Source organism: Phalangium opilio, unplaced genomic scaffold, assembly GCF_054372755.1.
Source record: "Phalangium opilio isolate 3A_F unplaced genomic scaffold, DU_Popi_V2 ptg000014l_1, whole genome shotgun sequence".
NCBI classification, from domain to species: Eukaryota; Metazoa; Arthropoda; class Arachnida; order Opiliones; family Phalangiidae; genus Phalangium; species Phalangium opilio.
The window spans coordinates 5,015,776-5,032,387 of record NW_028324149.1 but is presented as its reverse complement, the minus strand read 5'-3'; the positions used below and the strand labels follow the sequence as shown (position 1 = coordinate 5,032,387).

Genomic DNA, 16,612 nt, shown 5'->3' with positions numbered 1-16,612 from the left:
GATTCAGTAAATGTCCCAAGGCGGCTTTAGGTTCTGTCAACTCTTCTTTCAATTCCCGTTCTGTCCAGCTTGCCATCAATTTGTCCTTTTTCGTTTCATTCAGTAATTGGAAAAATGTGGTTTTCAGTTCTGTCAACTCTCCATGCAAATCAGTTTCTCTCTTGCTTACCTCAAACTTGTCCTTTTCCGTTCGATTCAGTAGTTCACACATGGTGGTTTTAAGTTCTGTCAACTCTTTTTTCAACACCCGTTCTCTCTCGGCTGCCTCCAATTTGTCCTTTTCTGTTTGATTCAGTAGTTTACCCAAGGTGGTCTTCAATTCACTTTCTCTATTGCTTGATTCCAATTTGTCCTTTTTAGTTTGATTCAGTAGTTCATCCAAGGTGGTTTTCAATCCCCGTATTATCTTGCTTGCCTCCAATTTGTCCTTTTCCGTTTGTTTCAGTAATTCATTCAATGTGGCTTTCAGTTCTCCGAACTCTTGCTTAAATTGCGACGGATTTTCCTAATTCACAAGCCCATTGTAATACCGTTTTCCCACTTTTATCAACGGCGTCGATATTGACACCTTTATCCAAAAGAGACTTGACCACATCGAGTAGATTACTTCTGGAAGCAATCATTAACGGGGCAGTCCCAAATGAATCAGTCCGATTAACATTGGCACCCTTCTCAATAAGAAACGAAGCCACATCGGATTTTCCACTAAAGCAAGCCAATTGTAATTCCGTTTGCCCACTTTTATCAACGGCATCGATGTTTACACCTTTATCCAAAAGAGACTTGACCCCATCGAGTAGATTACGGCTGGAAGCACCCATTAACGGGGTACTCCCATTTGAACCAGTCAGATTAACATTGGCACCTTTTTCAATGAGCAGCAACGCCGCATCGGAGTATCCATTATTGCAAGCCAATTGTAATGCCGTGGCTCCCCAGTCAGCAACGGCATCGATGTTGGCACCTTTATCCAAAAGAGAATGACCACATCGAGTAGATTATGGCTGGAAGCACTCATTAACGGTGTTGTCCCATTTGAATCAGCCAGATTAACATTGGCACCCCTTTCAATAAGCATCAATGCCGCATCTGATTTTCCATATTCGCAAGCCAATTGAAATGCCGTTTGCTCACTTTTATCAACGGCATCGATGTTTACACCTTTATCCAAAATAGACTTGACCACATCAAGTAGATTATGGCTGGAAGCACTCATTAACGGGGTACTCCCATTTGAATCAGTCAGATTAACATTGGCACCTTTTTCAATGAGCAGCAACGCCGCATCGGAATATCCATTAACGCAAACCGAGTGTATAGCTGTTCTCCCACCTTTATCAACGGCATCAATATTGACACCTTTATCCAATAGAGACTTGACCACATTGACTAGATTACTCTTGGAAGCACTCATTAAGGGTGTTGTCCCTTCTGCATTAGTCAGATTAACATTGGCACCTTTTTCAAGCAGCAGTAATGCCGCATCGGATTTGCCATAATCACAAGCGAAGTGTAATGCCGTATTACCCCTTTTATTAACGGCGTTGACATTGACACCTTTATTCAAAAGAGATTTGACAACATCGAGAAGATTATGGATGGAAGCACTCATTAAGGGTGTTGTCCCTTCTGCATCAGTCAGATTAACATTGGCACCACTTTCGATAAGAATCGATGCCACATCGGATTTTCCAATACCGCAAGCGATGTTCAACGCGTTTCTGCCGTCCTTTGTAAAGTCATAAGTTAATTATGCCTCTAAGTACACAAATCGCTTCCACTTCTATGGCAATAGTGTTTGTCTGGCTCCCTTTAATGAAACCCTATACTCTCTCCGTATCATTTATCACCTCAACTTCAATACAAAATTGTACCGCCTAGCCTAGCGTTTCTTTTATCCCTTTTAGAATGTTTCAGGACTGAAACCGCCTCTATCTCACGAGAGAGAGAGGGATTTGGGGTTGCTCAAGTAAAATTCGTTCCCCCCCAGTGCCTGCCTATACGAAACGTAAAAATCTCCTTTATTCCACTGGATGATTTTTTTTTCGTCTCGACCGCTTGGTGGCTGCACCGCGACAGAAATTTCAAAATTTTCTCTCTTCGGATCTTAGCGCTATACGAGTTCTGACGTCACAGAAGCCTGCAGAAGATGCCCAGTTTTAACCCGTATTTGTGTACTTAGAGGCATTATAAACTTATGGTACAGTTGATATCGGCACCATGGTTTAACAACCTGACCACATCATTCATTTGCCCCATTCCAACAGCAGCGAAGAATTCTTATTACCTTGGGTAATTTGCAGCTGAAAATAATAATAACAATAAATACGTCCGATGCCACAGATATCTGATTCAAATGTCTAAAATCTCGCTTTTATCTCAGATATGATGTGATCCGAATGTGTATCACAAAAAGGCATCTGATCTGAAGTGAAAATGGCTCTCAGCTGTTTAACTGATAACTGAAGTCAACCAAAGATATTTCATCTGTTCGGATCACAAATCAGATAACTGTGTTCGGGTTAAACCACTAAGTTTGGTGACTCTCTCGCAGAAGTATGTAGGATAAAAGTAAACATTCTCTATGATTAAGAAACGTATATTGTTCATTGTGGCCAGAAATAACCAGGAAAACATTTTTATGCCTTGAGCCATTTAAGTTTTATTGTAACTCGCACTTACCAAAAGTTTCACCTAGAATGATTTATTTAAATTACGTATGTCCTTTGGGTAAGGGTACGGAGGTGTCCTTAGGTATATTAGTGCAGTATATTGTGATAACTTTGAGGGTCAGAGTTATGAAAAGGCTAAAATATAATACACAGGGTTACTAAGCTGCATAAAATTACGTGTTCCTGTTTATATGGAATTTACATCTTTCAAACCTACTCATGCGGCTTGCTCTCCTCATTTTAGTCGTGATTTGAGTTGCGACTCCTGTTATTTAGAATTTAAAAATTTTCAAAGGAGAGAGCGCTTAGAAAAGCGTAAAACTAAACAATCGCTTCAGCCCACCGCTGTGAAAAGACGAGTAAGCTTACGAACTACACGTCCAAAAATTATGAAGCGCAAAAGTATGGCTTCGAGTCCTGGGTCTCAACAGAGTTCCCCCCCTTCACCCTCTCTTACACGACCGGGGGTTTCGTTTAGTGTAAGCTCAGTTGTTACAACGTCGCTGCAGAGTAGTCAAAGTACGATTTCTCCTATGGTATCCTCATGTGTTGCTATCACCTCAACAACTATGAGTTACACTGCCCCTTTAGCAGCAGGTCAGGTACCAACCCTTAGCGTGCCAAATCCACCAGCTTTAGTTCAGCAGCAATCAGGTGTGCCATTAGCGTCTGGTTCAACCCCACCAGTCACCTCGGGAATGAACCCCACTATGCACGCCATACAAATGCAAATACAAGCCTTAACACAGCAGTAGCCAATTTGACAAACCAATTTGCTCTAGCACAACAGACTAGCCAGACTTTAACACCTCCTATTCCGCCTATCACAACTGTACCCCAAACTACTGTAACCCAAAGTGTTCCAACGTTGGGTACAACTCAAGCAACACCACTTTTGCAGTTGCCTCCCATGGTACAGTTGACACAACCTACTGGTACATCTCTTTTGGTAGCCACATCTGGTCCGAGTATGCAGACCCCTAGTGTTCCACCCTTATTAGGAACTAGTGGAACCTCAGTTATGACGGGTCAAGGGTCCATTGGTCCAACTGCAGGTGCGCTTCCCGATCCGAGCAGTTAGGGACTTCCTAGTTCTTGGGTTCCCGCGGTTACGTTACCCCATTTTTCAGGTGCTAGTACTGGTATGGGTGTAAAGGAATTTTTGACGAAAGCACGTCAAATATTAGCTAGTAGAGATTGTCCAGAGGCTTTGTTCGTTAAAAGATGGGTGCCCAATATGTTAGCGGGTTCAGCATTGGAGTGGTTTGAACTCCAAGATCCCTTTGCAAATTTTTCTGAATTTGCCCAGGCCCTAAAGGCTGAATATCAGGAAGATACTGATGACGACCATATTTTGGAACAGATAGATAATCGTTATCAAAAGCCAGTTGAAAGTCCTGCTGTCTATGGTGAGGCTATGTTATCGCTCTTGAGAAAATTGTCAGAACCTCTATGTGATCGCGATCAAGTGCGCTTGATTTGTCGAAATTTAGATAAGGAAATTAAAAAACAATTGGCTACAAAGACTTATAGGCGCGCGCGTGAATTAATATCAGATGCTGTCAAGGTAGACCACGCATCTCAAGATGTACGTGCATCAACATCTCAAAGCAGTACTTCTCGTGCTGCTGCGCGTCCCAAAAAAACCAGATGTAATTTGCATGAATTGCGGAGACCAAGGTCATTACCAATTTCATTGTCCTAATCCCATAAGAAGTTTTTCTCCTGTCCAGGCTCAGATTCCCGAATCTGCAGTAAAACCTAGTCAAGTTCTCAATGTCGAGGCCGCGCCCTTTGAACCAACTTGTTATGGATGCGGTAAGTTAGGCCATATAAAACCCAATTGCCCAAAACCTAAGCGTCGTAAAAAGGGAAACGGCAAGTCCGGGGGGAAAAACACGGGAAACCCCACCGGCAACCAGCAATAGATCCCGTACATTCGAATATATTAGGAGAGGCCCACAGCCCACCTCCACTCGCTTGGATTTCTCTTTCTGTTGGTGACCTACACTTTAATGCTTTCCTTGATCCAGGGTCATCCTTTACCTTAATTGACGATCGCTTTAGAAGTAAACTAACCAAAAATTTGTCAAATAGTCGATCTCATCGTATTAGAATAAAATTAGCTAATAAAACACGTGTAACCTCTACAAGTTCCACGCACGTTCAGTTTTTATTGCCAGGAGGGAAAGAGAAATCCAACCGTGTATATTTTGTAAGGGATTTAATTTATCCAATTGTTTTGGGAATGGATTTTATACAGGCATGTGGTTTAATAGTAAATTATAAAACAATGTGTTATTGGTTCATTGATAAGCCTAATCAGAAACATACTTTTAGTAAACCCTATTCGGTTGCCCAGGCCCCTAGTGAACCAATGTTATGTAATGTTGAAATTGACGAAGAAGATCTCAAGAGAGCTTTATCTCGAGCGCAAGTCTCCCCTAAGGACCGCGTGCAATTAGAAACATTGGTTTATAAATATTAAAACGTTTTCACCACTATACCTGGACGAACGAATACAGCGTGCCACTATATTGACACAAGGGAAGCTACACCAAAAAGTCGCGCCCCATATAGGTATTCTCCTTGGAAAAAAGATAAAATTGACGAAATTGTTAGTGAAATGCTCGCGCAAGATTTAATTGAGCCTTGCAACAGTCCTTGGGGGGCTCCCTCCATTTTAGTTAACAAAAAACCTGATAGGACTGAAGAGGAGCAACATTTGTCAGAAATCCCAGAGGAACCACAATTTAGACTGTGCCATGACTATAGGGATTTAAACGCGGTAGCGGTGAAGGATTCATACCCCTTACCTCGTATAGATGATATACTCGACTCCCTAAAAGATCCTCAAATTATAACAACTTTGGATTTAAAAGCCGGTTACTGGCAAGTTCCTCTGGATCCGGCTAGCCAAGATAAGGCCGCTTTCTTAACCCATCGAGGATTATACCGTCCAAAAGTTTTACTTTTTGGCTTATGTAATGCACCAAGCACTTTTCAAAGAATGATAGACAGGTTGTTCAGTAAATTAGAGGATAAGGGAGTAAGAGCTTATTTAGACGATTTAATTATCATCTAGTCATCCTTTAAGGAACATATGAAAACGTTAGAAGAAGTGTTTAAAATTCTCCTTAATGCGGGCTTAACAGCAAAGGCTAGTAAAACGAAATTTTGTATTTCGGAAACCAAAATCCTCGGACATATTGTTGGTAGGGACGGAATAAAAGTTGATCCATCTAAAACCAAAGCTATAAACCAGCTAGCACCCCCAACGAATCTTAAAACATTAAGATCATTCCTTGGCATGGCAGGGTATTATCGGCGCTTTATTAAGGGTTTTGCAGCTTTGGCATCCCCTTTAACAGCACTCTTGCATAAGGACACTCCTTGGATTTGGTCCGATGATCAACAAGCCGCCTTTAACGCTCTGAAAACAGCTCTAGTCTCCGCTCCTATATTGGCAGCCCCTGATTTTACACAACCCTTTATAGTGGAATGTGACGCATCAAATATTGGACTAGGTGCCGTTTTATTACAAAAACGAGATGGAAAACGTCACGCCATTCAATACTATAGTCATACGTTATCTGACACAGAAAAGAAGTATAGTACGACGGAGCGTGAGGCTATGGCTGCAGTATATGCCTTGAATAAATTCCGTCCATACTTAGAAGGAATCCATTTTGAATTGCACACCGACCATTCTGCATTGGTGTGGCTCTTAAAAACCCCAGACCCTACAGGGAAGTACGCGAGGTGGCACGCGCAAATTCAAGCATTTGACTTTACCGTACATCATATACCCGGAAATAAAAACCTGGTAGCTGATGCCCTTTCGCGTTTACCCTCGGCCTTGGAGGAAGATTTGCAGGCGAATCTCCCGTCCAGTGTCGAAGGCATATCCGCTGTGGCAGAAGCTATGCCCGAAGATCTCATAGACTAAGGACGTACGCCTTGGTCCCCTACGTCAGTTTCTGTCAGAGAAAACGCCGTTACCACCCGCGTCGAAAAGCGACGAACATCTTCTTTCTAAATGTAAACTTGTAGAGGGTGTATTACATAGACTTCCCAATAATCTCGACCCAGTAGAGGCAAATTTTAAAATTTGGATTCCAACTTCATTACGTTCAACTGTACTTCAACTAAACCATGATTTGCGTGTTGCTGGCCATTTAGGCAATTTAAAAACGTTAAGGCGCGTGAAAGAACGGTATTTTTGGGACGGTATGCCGCGCGACGTTCGAGAATATGTTCGGTCATGCGTAGCTTGTCAAAAGCACAAACCCCTACAACAAAGACCTGCAGGACTAATGAAGTCTGCTGCTGTAACGGACCCATGGACCGTGATTTCTGTTGACCTAAAGGGGCCATACACCCCCAGTAGGCGTGGTTATACCCAGTTATTGGTGGTTACTGATATGTCAACTAAGTGGGTAGAAATATTCCCTCTCCGCCGTGCAACTACCAAAGCTGTTGTCAACCTACTTGTTGACCACGTTTTTACCCGATTTGGCCTACCATTAAAAGTAGTTAGTGATAATGGGCGACAATTTGTGTCTAAGATTATGAAAGACACGTTAGCATTACTAGGCGTCCGAAATAAGTATACGTCGTTTTATCCACCTCAATCCAACCAAACTGAACGAGTAAATCGTACATTATCTACTATGATAGCAACATATGTAGGAAATAATCATAGGGATTGGGATATAGGGATTCATCATTATGCTATGGCATTGCGAACTGCAGTTCACGAATCTACGGGCTTTACGCCTGCATTCCTCAATTTTGGGCGTGAACTTCGAACCCCAGCAGATGTAGGTCTCCTTAGTAGCCCCGACGCAGTTCCTGACCCTACAAAAACACATGCGTATGCTCTTACACTCAAGAATTTAATAACCGAAGCCCAATCACGAGCACAGAAAAATATTGAAGATCAACAAACTCGTCAAGCACAATATTACAATAAAGGCCATCGAGATGTTGAATTGGAAGAAGGGCAGAAAGTATTTAAGCGCACTCACTTTTTATCGAAAGCAGGCTCTTACTTTTCACAAAAGTTGGCTCCGCGAAGCGAAGGCCCATTTATTATCGCTAAAAAGCTTTCCCCCTTGACCTACAAATTGAAAGGTATGAACTCTAAGAAAGTACTTAAGGGCACCTTCCATATCCGTGACCTTAAGCCGTTTGTCGAGCGTGAAGCCGACAACCGTTCATTGCCAGAGATTTCTCAAAGCAATGATACAAACGATTCTGATGTCGAGAGTAAATCCGACAACGTTAGGCCAGATAGTGCTGTAAGTTTTGTTAGTTCCCAGCGAGATGATGATCCTGGTCATGATGAACAATTTTCAATTAACAAACGTAGCCTTCGGCCTCGTGACCCCAGAACTGGTAGGGTCATGCGCAACTAAGTTTATTATTCTGAGAGAGAGGGTCTCTCCACGGACCTTCATGTCCAACCCCACTTGTTTTTCAAGTGATTTTAATGACTTTCCCATTAAATGGTATTGTTTTTGTCGCGATAAATTGAATACGTATTTTATTAGGTCTAGCTAGCCTACTTATTGTTATACAGGGTCCTTAATTCAAATGTCCCCAATTAATTTTGTTTGTTATTAATGCCCTTTTGTTTATTGATTTATTTTCTTTTGGTTGAGCGAGGTCGCTCAACACTAAGTCGGGGAGAATTATAACATGTTTTTTCTTAATTATGTAATTATAACATGTTTTTTCTTAATTATGTTTTTCAAGAATGTTTTAACGATGATTTTGTTTTATCTTAAATCATGGGCTCACAAATACTTATATACTCTTATTTTATTTACTCGTGTTATACACTCTTAATTCTAAAACCCTAAAAACACTATTGTGTGACGGCTATACCGTGTCAGGCATAGGCTGACTCCGAAAAACATGACCACGAAAACATCTATACGCATCATTGTGTATCTGATGCCCGTGCCGTACCAGGCCGTACCAGGCAGATCGGTACTCCGAAAAATATTCTGCACTAGGCCTACTCCTTACCTAGTAATCATCTTGTCGCTCAGCGACAAGTATAAGGGTACCTGGATTGAGTTTTTAGAGGAGTATCAAAAAGTAACTCTTCAAGTCAGGATGGCCAAACCTTGCGGGAGTAAAGAAAGATCTCCTACATTTTCGTGAAGCGACATGGGCAGAGTTATGTCTTGGCCGAGATGTGTATCGCGCTACGCGGTTGACAAAATTAAATCGAAGATATCAAATCGATATTAAGTTATCCGTGTGGAGATAGTGCGGTAATAGTGCGGTAAATGCGCGGCACCGAAAACAACCGGAAACAACATTGAAGATGTACCTTGGTCACAGTGAGTCGAACAATATTTTAAAACAGTCACAATGACTCTAAGATTATTATTAAGGGTTGATATTTAAAATAAACTATGGGTTTGATCCCATATATTTCTAAAGATTTTAAGAGTGTTTACTACTACATTATAATTGATTGATTAAAGTTTTGACTTATTAAACGATATTCATACTAAAGCATTTGAGTCAGATCCCGAAATTATTAACACCAATGAGTATGTTTTACAGTAAAATTAAAATTCCCTAGACTGTCTAATCTTAGACTTATCCTTTAGTTAAATTTAAAAATATGTCCTTTCCCCTACTAAGAAAAACGTCTCAAATAGTGACGATTAAAATAATTTATATCATTCATATAACCCTAATTATTTAAGAAAAACCACTTTCATCGGAAAGACATCCGTCAAATATATATAGAACGAGTAATGAAGTTGGAACTGTACGCATTTCATAGTTAATATGAAGCGAGTAATTAAGACGTTTTCCCATTGAAATACTATTCATGGGAACTCTATTCAAAGTTAGTAAGGGACTTATGACATTGTTGAGAAGTCGGTTTAGGATAGAGACGGTTGGTTTTTCATAATCAACAACAAAAGTCCTAGTAGGAATTAGAGACGGTTGGTTTTTCATAATCAACAACAAAAGTCCTAGTAGGAATTAGAGCTTATTTAAAAAACTGTTGACATGTAATGCATAGGCCTGAGCTATAAATTTTTATAATTATAAGAAGTTTTCAGTTTCTACTCCTCGGTTAATACTCCCTTATTGCTTTCTTCCCTTGTATTGGCGTGAATAGAGCTCTTACAAAACTGTAATTTTTTCGTTTTTGCTAAATATAAAATGAAAGTATGGTAAATATGTTTCGGAATTACGATTCTTTTAGTAGTTGTATAGCTATAAAGCTATGATTCGTTTCAAAACTCCGAGAAAATCGTTTAATTTTAATATTTCAAAAGCCTTGTTATCTTTGATTTAGCTATACTACATTTATACATAACAACTGAAAACTAGGCTTTGTATTAGTCCTATCATTGCTGTGATATCGGTTCGGATTGCATCTATAAATGAAAATGCCGAAGCTAATACTGGCAATGTTTCGGTTCCACTTTGAGAACACGAGTTAAATAATTACACACTTGCTAATAAGTAGTTACCCACGTTCAACTAACTTATTACACACGCTCAACTAACTTATTGCACACGTTCAATTAACTTATTATAAACGTTTAATTAAACAAATTTACACGTTCAATTAACTTATTTCACACGTTCAATTATTGTCTTTAACATTTTTAATTAACGTGTTTATCACACGTAAAATTAAACTATTTCGCACGCTCAAATATCTGATTAGACGCCTCAGTTAACGAAATTGACACTTGAAATGGCTTATTAAACGCGTTCAATTTATATAAAACACAGGTTCAATTAACTTATTAAACACGTGTAATTTACTTATTAAACTTGTGTTATTTACTTATTAAACTTGTGTAATCAACTTATTAAACACGTGTAATTTTCTTATTAAACACGTGTAATTTTCTTATTAAACACGTGTAATTTTCTTATTAAACACGTGTAATTTTCTTATTAAACACGTGTAATTTTCTTATAAAACACGTGTAATTTTCTTATTAAACACGTGTAATTTTCTTATTAAACACGTGCAATTTTCTTATTAAACACGTGTAATTTTCTTATTAAACACGTGTAATTTTCTTATTAAACACGTGCAATTTTCTTATTAAACACGTGTAATTTACTTATTAAACACGTGCAATTTTCTTATTAAACACGTTAAACCAACGTTATACACAGGTTCAACTAACTTAAAAAACACATTAAACAAATTTTTGTGCACGTTGGATTAAGTCGTTACACTCGTTCAATTAACTTTTGAGACACGTTAGATTAACTTATTACACACGTTCAAATAACCCGAAAAATAAACCTAATTGGAACCGTTTAACGCACGATTTATCCACGTTAACCTACTTTATAATATACGTTTTTAAAACGAGAAATAGACGAGATTTCTCATGTATTTGCGACAAAATAAACACGTGTGTAAACACCGTGTTTCAAGGTGCCATGATCACCGTTTTAAAAATGTTAATACACACGTTTATTCAATGCTACGTTTAAACTTTGTGTCAACGTGAATTTGCTACCTGGGTACGAGCAAAAAAGAATAAACCAAAGTGAGTTTTGGGAACTAAAAATTATCGGAAACAAATAGATTTCTTCTACTTGGAATCTTTAACAGCCCATTTTCTAGGCCTTTCTTATTGAATTAAAGGAGAGGAGGTATGAAAGAAGAGGCGGGTCATAGCCACAGATGTAAAAAGGAACTACGTATTTTTCGGCGTCCTCGATAGCAACGTCGTCAAAACGTAATTTAAGTGAGCTAATAAGATAATTTAAAATTTTCGTTACGTGCTGGAGGGAGGGGCTCTATACTGGGCTATGAGTCGGACTGAAGTAAATACTAACCGTTCTCCATTCCTACTTCTAAAATTAAATCTCTCCATGGTTTTTCTTTTATTAAGGTTACAATTCAAATTGGGTCCCTTAAGGGTCCGCGGCTAGGATGCGATTAGTCAGGTTTCAGTATGTGTTTAATCAGGGGAAGGAATAAGGTTTACTTGGGAGGTGACGGAAGGGGTGTGGGGTGAAGTCACCTCCGGCGGACAAGGGAGGTCCAAGTCCGCACTTATAAGGTAGACCCTCCGACAGGTATCGTATTTCTTCGAACATTGTCGCCCAGAAACTTGGCTTACAGGAGTGTTGCTTAATCTATGCGCGCTTAAGGGTTTCCAGTAATTTGTGAGAGCATCTCCTGCAGGTTCGAAACAGAATTCTACAAGCTTTTCAGTCTGTTGTAGATCGCAATTGAATTGCAGTCATAAAGGACTGGGAACACTAGTCTGTACATCATCTATTGGCGCTCTTAATCTATGAGGTTATAAACCCTTTAAACTACATTCTGTTGCAACTTTCACGTGCATACTTGACCGCCTAGAAATAAACATAGAAAAGGATATGCGAGCACAATGATTCCTCTTAGCTGTATGCATTCCTGATAACACTTTACTAAATCTCACTCTTTACGCAATCTACTCGCGACTTGAAGTTCTTTCCTATTACAGTCTCTACCTCTAACGGCGGCTTCAAACACAACAACACTACGAAAACGTTTTGGAAACTTAGAGAAACAGAATTAGCAAACTTATGATGTTATCAAAGACTCAAGAGACGGAAGTTTGCAAGGAAATAACCCCTGAATTTCTGATTGATAACTACAATATAGTATATTTGAGTATATTTAAAGAATGTTAGAAGTCAGGGAAGCTTCTAATTAAGGTTGTATTATTAATTCAATGCGCCCACTGATCGAACTGATCGAGTTATTTTGAATCTTTTCCCCCGATACGATTTCCAATAATACTCTCTTCTGTTGTTTGTGAAGATATTTTCCAAGATCGCCAGGTATTTTGCTTTCGTTTGGAAGTGCTAGTCATACAACAGAAGGTACTGAATTTTGTTTATATTATGGTTGAGCAGGAATAATCGTTGTTCCCCTATATATCTCCCATGTTAATTTCTGTGCGGGTTTGTGGGCCGGGCTTGACTACTGTCCGTCACGACTCATAATTCTGACGTCTTTCCCAACTGTGATTTCATTGGTTTGGCGAGGCCAGGCGCGCGCAAGGTGCAAGACGCAGAGATATAGATTTTTCGCAAGGTAAAATTCGACATATATAATGATTAGTCTACCTATTACCACAAAATCCGCCTCAATACATTTAAAAAATGGCTACAAAATTATTCCTATACATAGTTCACAGACTAGGAGAATTAACACCATTTACACAGAGAGGCCAGGCTTCAGGTGTTACACAAGGCCGCCTAACTCATTGGGTGAGTCTAAAGCCAGGCCTCCTTCTGTAAATGGTATGAATACTCCCAGTCTGTAAACTTTGTATTAGTTGTATATGTATTAAAGGGCTAAAAGAATAAGGTATAGCCTACTGTGATTTCCTTCCTTCCTTGGTGGTGTCGGGGCGAGGGTAGAGATTGAGATCACAGTAGGCTATCGTGATTTCTGTTTCCGGCAAATACGTTGGTTTTTCCTTAATTTTCCATTAGTTCGTGCCCCTAAACTAGGTATAAAGTACTCGCAATAGAGTGGTGGTACTGAAAGGGGAGGAGCTACGGAGAAGTGACGTCAACATTGGTAGTCTTAATTGTACGGCCTGAGCTGACGGCTTCCATCATGGTCGCCAAAACATTGGTAAGAAGTAGGAGGGTATGACGTCACGAGAAAGTTCGTGGTAGCAGACTATTCAACGTGGGTTAATACCCGTGAAAATAGAATAGGGACTTGGCAATTCGGCCTTAACTCCGCCCCCAGTGCCATTATAGTATGTTTCTTTAACAGAATGAAAGCTATATAAGCCCCTCCTCCTGGTATGTTTTTTAGCACTAGTGGAAGGTAGCCTGACGTTGCATGACTTAGTACTGCCAAGTCCCTATTATTATAAATTACCGTCAGAACGGTAATTTATCGGTAAAAAATTACGGTAATTTCATATCTCTAAATTCAAAAAAGTGTGGTAAGCACAGAGCGACTTTTAGTCGATAATGTTCTATAACATTTCGCCAACCATTTTTGTTATTTTCCAAAAACAAGGCACTCTCTCTCAATCTACCCCTATCCTTTTTACTGGAAAAGATAAAGCTAGTCTAAATCCGTTCCACGCAATGAACGATACAAAGTACAGACGATAAACAATTTATTAAAGATACTTTCTCTGAGAGATCTCCTTAGATTTCTACGCAGCAAAAATAACAAAGAACCTAATTATAAATATTAAAAAAGTTTCAAACACATCCTGGCCTTCTAAATATCTCATTTATAAATATTAACACGATCCTCCAAACGTTTGCAGAAAACGGAAGCTACCCAGGAAACTAGGAAGTATATCAACCCGAAGTTATCAAGATTTATTGATCAACAACGTTTTGTATTACCAGATGTAAGATTAGGGCTGTGCGAGCCTTGAATTTTTGGTTTCGAGTCGAGTCTCGAGTATTGAAATTTTCCCTTATCGAGTATCGAGCCGAGTCTCGAGTACTCGAATCGAGTATCGAGTAGTTGGAAAATTTGTTTCGAGTATTTATCGAGTAATTGGGAATTGATTTTGAAGTATTTCAGCACTTTCTGTTAATTTATCGCTCTCATAATATACATTTAGTGTAATTTTGATCATCGACAACTACTTCAAATAATTCCCGGACGGTATTAGTCTTCTTCCCTTTAAATTTAACAAACTTAATTGCTAATTAACATGTTCTTCGCAATCTCATTCCTCACCGAAGTCACTAGTCATTGTTATACTTCGAGCAAAGTCTCAAAAGAAAATTACTAAGCTGAATTTAAAAATAAATAAATAAAATAAAAGAACAATAATAATAGTCAACGCGCCTTTAACTGTATTTCACTACTTTTACTTCCACTGTTGAACCAGCCAGGAGCTACTACTCCATTACATTACACTGGCATTATGATCTAAACTACCCAATCAGCACTGACTTGCGTCTGTTAACCATAAAGAGTGACTTTCTAGAAGATTTTTAATTTTTTATAGCTACTACACCCCATTTTCAGAGCTAAAGGCCTTCCAAAAGCAGGTTCGAGTATTTATCGAGCCTTGGTTTGATACTCGAAACTTTTTCGAGTCTCAGAAAATCTCTTATCGAGTATCGACCCGAGTACTCGGCTCGATACTCGATCGAGTACTCGAGTCTTATCGAGTACTCGCACAGCACTATGTAAGATAAGGGACTAGAAGTATCGAGGTAACCAAATTCTTCCCTTGGCGAAAGTGAATATTCTTGATAACACACCAACGGTTGGCCCTCTGGTAGCGGTTTCTCAATTTTTCCTCCAAAACGTGAGAGGCTCGTGTCGGTAGACGGCCGAACTAGATTCAAGCACCCGCGTCTGTGTTCCGTCGCTTTAGGTTGAGGGGAAGGGGGTAGGAAATATTTTTGGAACTCGACCAATTTTTTTCTCTCCAGTGTAGGCGCGATGGAAGCGGCATAAAATCCTCAAATTTGTTCACTAGTGCCAGGATCTATTACTAATGCTAGAGCACTTTACTTCTAGTCCCTTATCTTACTTCTGGTACCGTACGTATTACTAGTAAGATTTATATTTATACAGGGTGTTTCATAAAGAGTAGCATTAGATTACTTCGGTCTTAAATTACTTTTGCCTGTAAGGTCCATTCTTAAACAGACAATAAAAAATCCATTATCTTAATGTCTTCGATCTAAGGCCGTCCTCTCTCATGCCTAAACAGGTACTGACTCTTAAATGTCTTAAGCACGTATGTCTTGCACGGGTTAGATTATAAAGTTACGTGGTTTAGGTTATCAGATAAAATTGGGGCGACGCGTGCTCCGTTGTGATTAAGGCTTAAAACGAGATACACGGGTTGAATCCCCCTTAAGTATACGTTACCAACTTGGAATATCACTACCGAACTCTTAAAGACATACTTAAATGATCACATTCTATTTCTTAAAACTTTAGTAAGCGACTAAGCGACGTTATAGACTATTTCGTTAATTACTTGTGGGGAAAACAACGCACAAGGGCGTGGCCTCCGTCTTAGGCTTATTTAGCTCGCGCCAAGAGATCCGTGGGGTTTAATTCTCGGTCTGAAGGACGTATTTCAGCCCATAGAGTCCCATACTAAGCTACAAAACAATACTTCCCCTTTTCAGCCCCCCAAAATGGAGGGGGTTCTGGGATCTATGAGTCAAATCCCGGAAAAGCTAGCGCCATCTAGACAACACAAGGCGTTGCTAGCTCTAAACTCAGCTACTTTCAAAAATAAGAAACTGATTAAACCATGAACCAATCATAACTGACATTTTTGTCACGTGGTTAATGTCGTTCTCCCAGTTTTTCAATAATTTTTAAAACGTTGATTCCCCTATATATCCCCCTCCCCACTATCCGGTTTGCTACTATCTGCCGCTAGAAGGCGAATTAAGAAGTATTATTCAACTTTCTCACTCTATAATCCGTCCTTCAGTATTAGCTCGTCCATGCGGTCGGAGGGAGAAAAATAATTTAATTTCGAAATAAATTACGTTACGCCATCTATGAGATGTAACGCGAACTGGAGGAGAAGTTTAAGTGGAAAGAATTCTTTCATACACCCTCCCCCCCGTCCCGGGGAAGGAGGTCCGGGACTATGACGCGCGCCCAATATACTTTGTTCTCTATTCCTGCTTGTAAAATTATATCTATCCCTGGTATTTATTCCTTAAACGTATCATACACATGTCCCTTTATGAAATGAAAGTATTACCTAAATTATGCTAAAAAAACTTAACAATTTATTTTAAACTAAGCACTAAGTTTCTTGCCGTTATTTCTTCACAAACAAATGGATTTCAAAACTTTAAAGAAAAAATAAAACAAAATTTGAAATAAACACAGTGGCTCGCGTATTCGAGTTAAAAGACGTTAAATGAAACGCGCTCGGTGCATTTACAAAATT

The 16,612-nt window shown here is 39.4% G+C and overlaps 1 long non-coding RNA gene across 2 annotated transcripts; it reads left to right on the top strand.

Moving 5' to 3' along the window:
- Positions 1-11,208: 11,208 nt before the first annotated feature.
- Positions 11,209-16,387, top strand: LOC149705313 (uncharacterized). Of its 2 annotated transcripts, XR_016381603.1 has the most exons (4): positions 11,209-11,233; positions 11,299-11,434; positions 11,582-12,101; positions 12,182-16,387. It is a non-coding gene; the product is annotated as an uncharacterized LOC149705313 (long non-coding RNA). The 2 variants fall into 2 exon arrangements; XR_016381602.1 differs by having other exon boundaries at positions 11,299-12,101.
- The last annotated feature ends 225 nt before the right edge of the window (positions 16,388-16,612 follow it).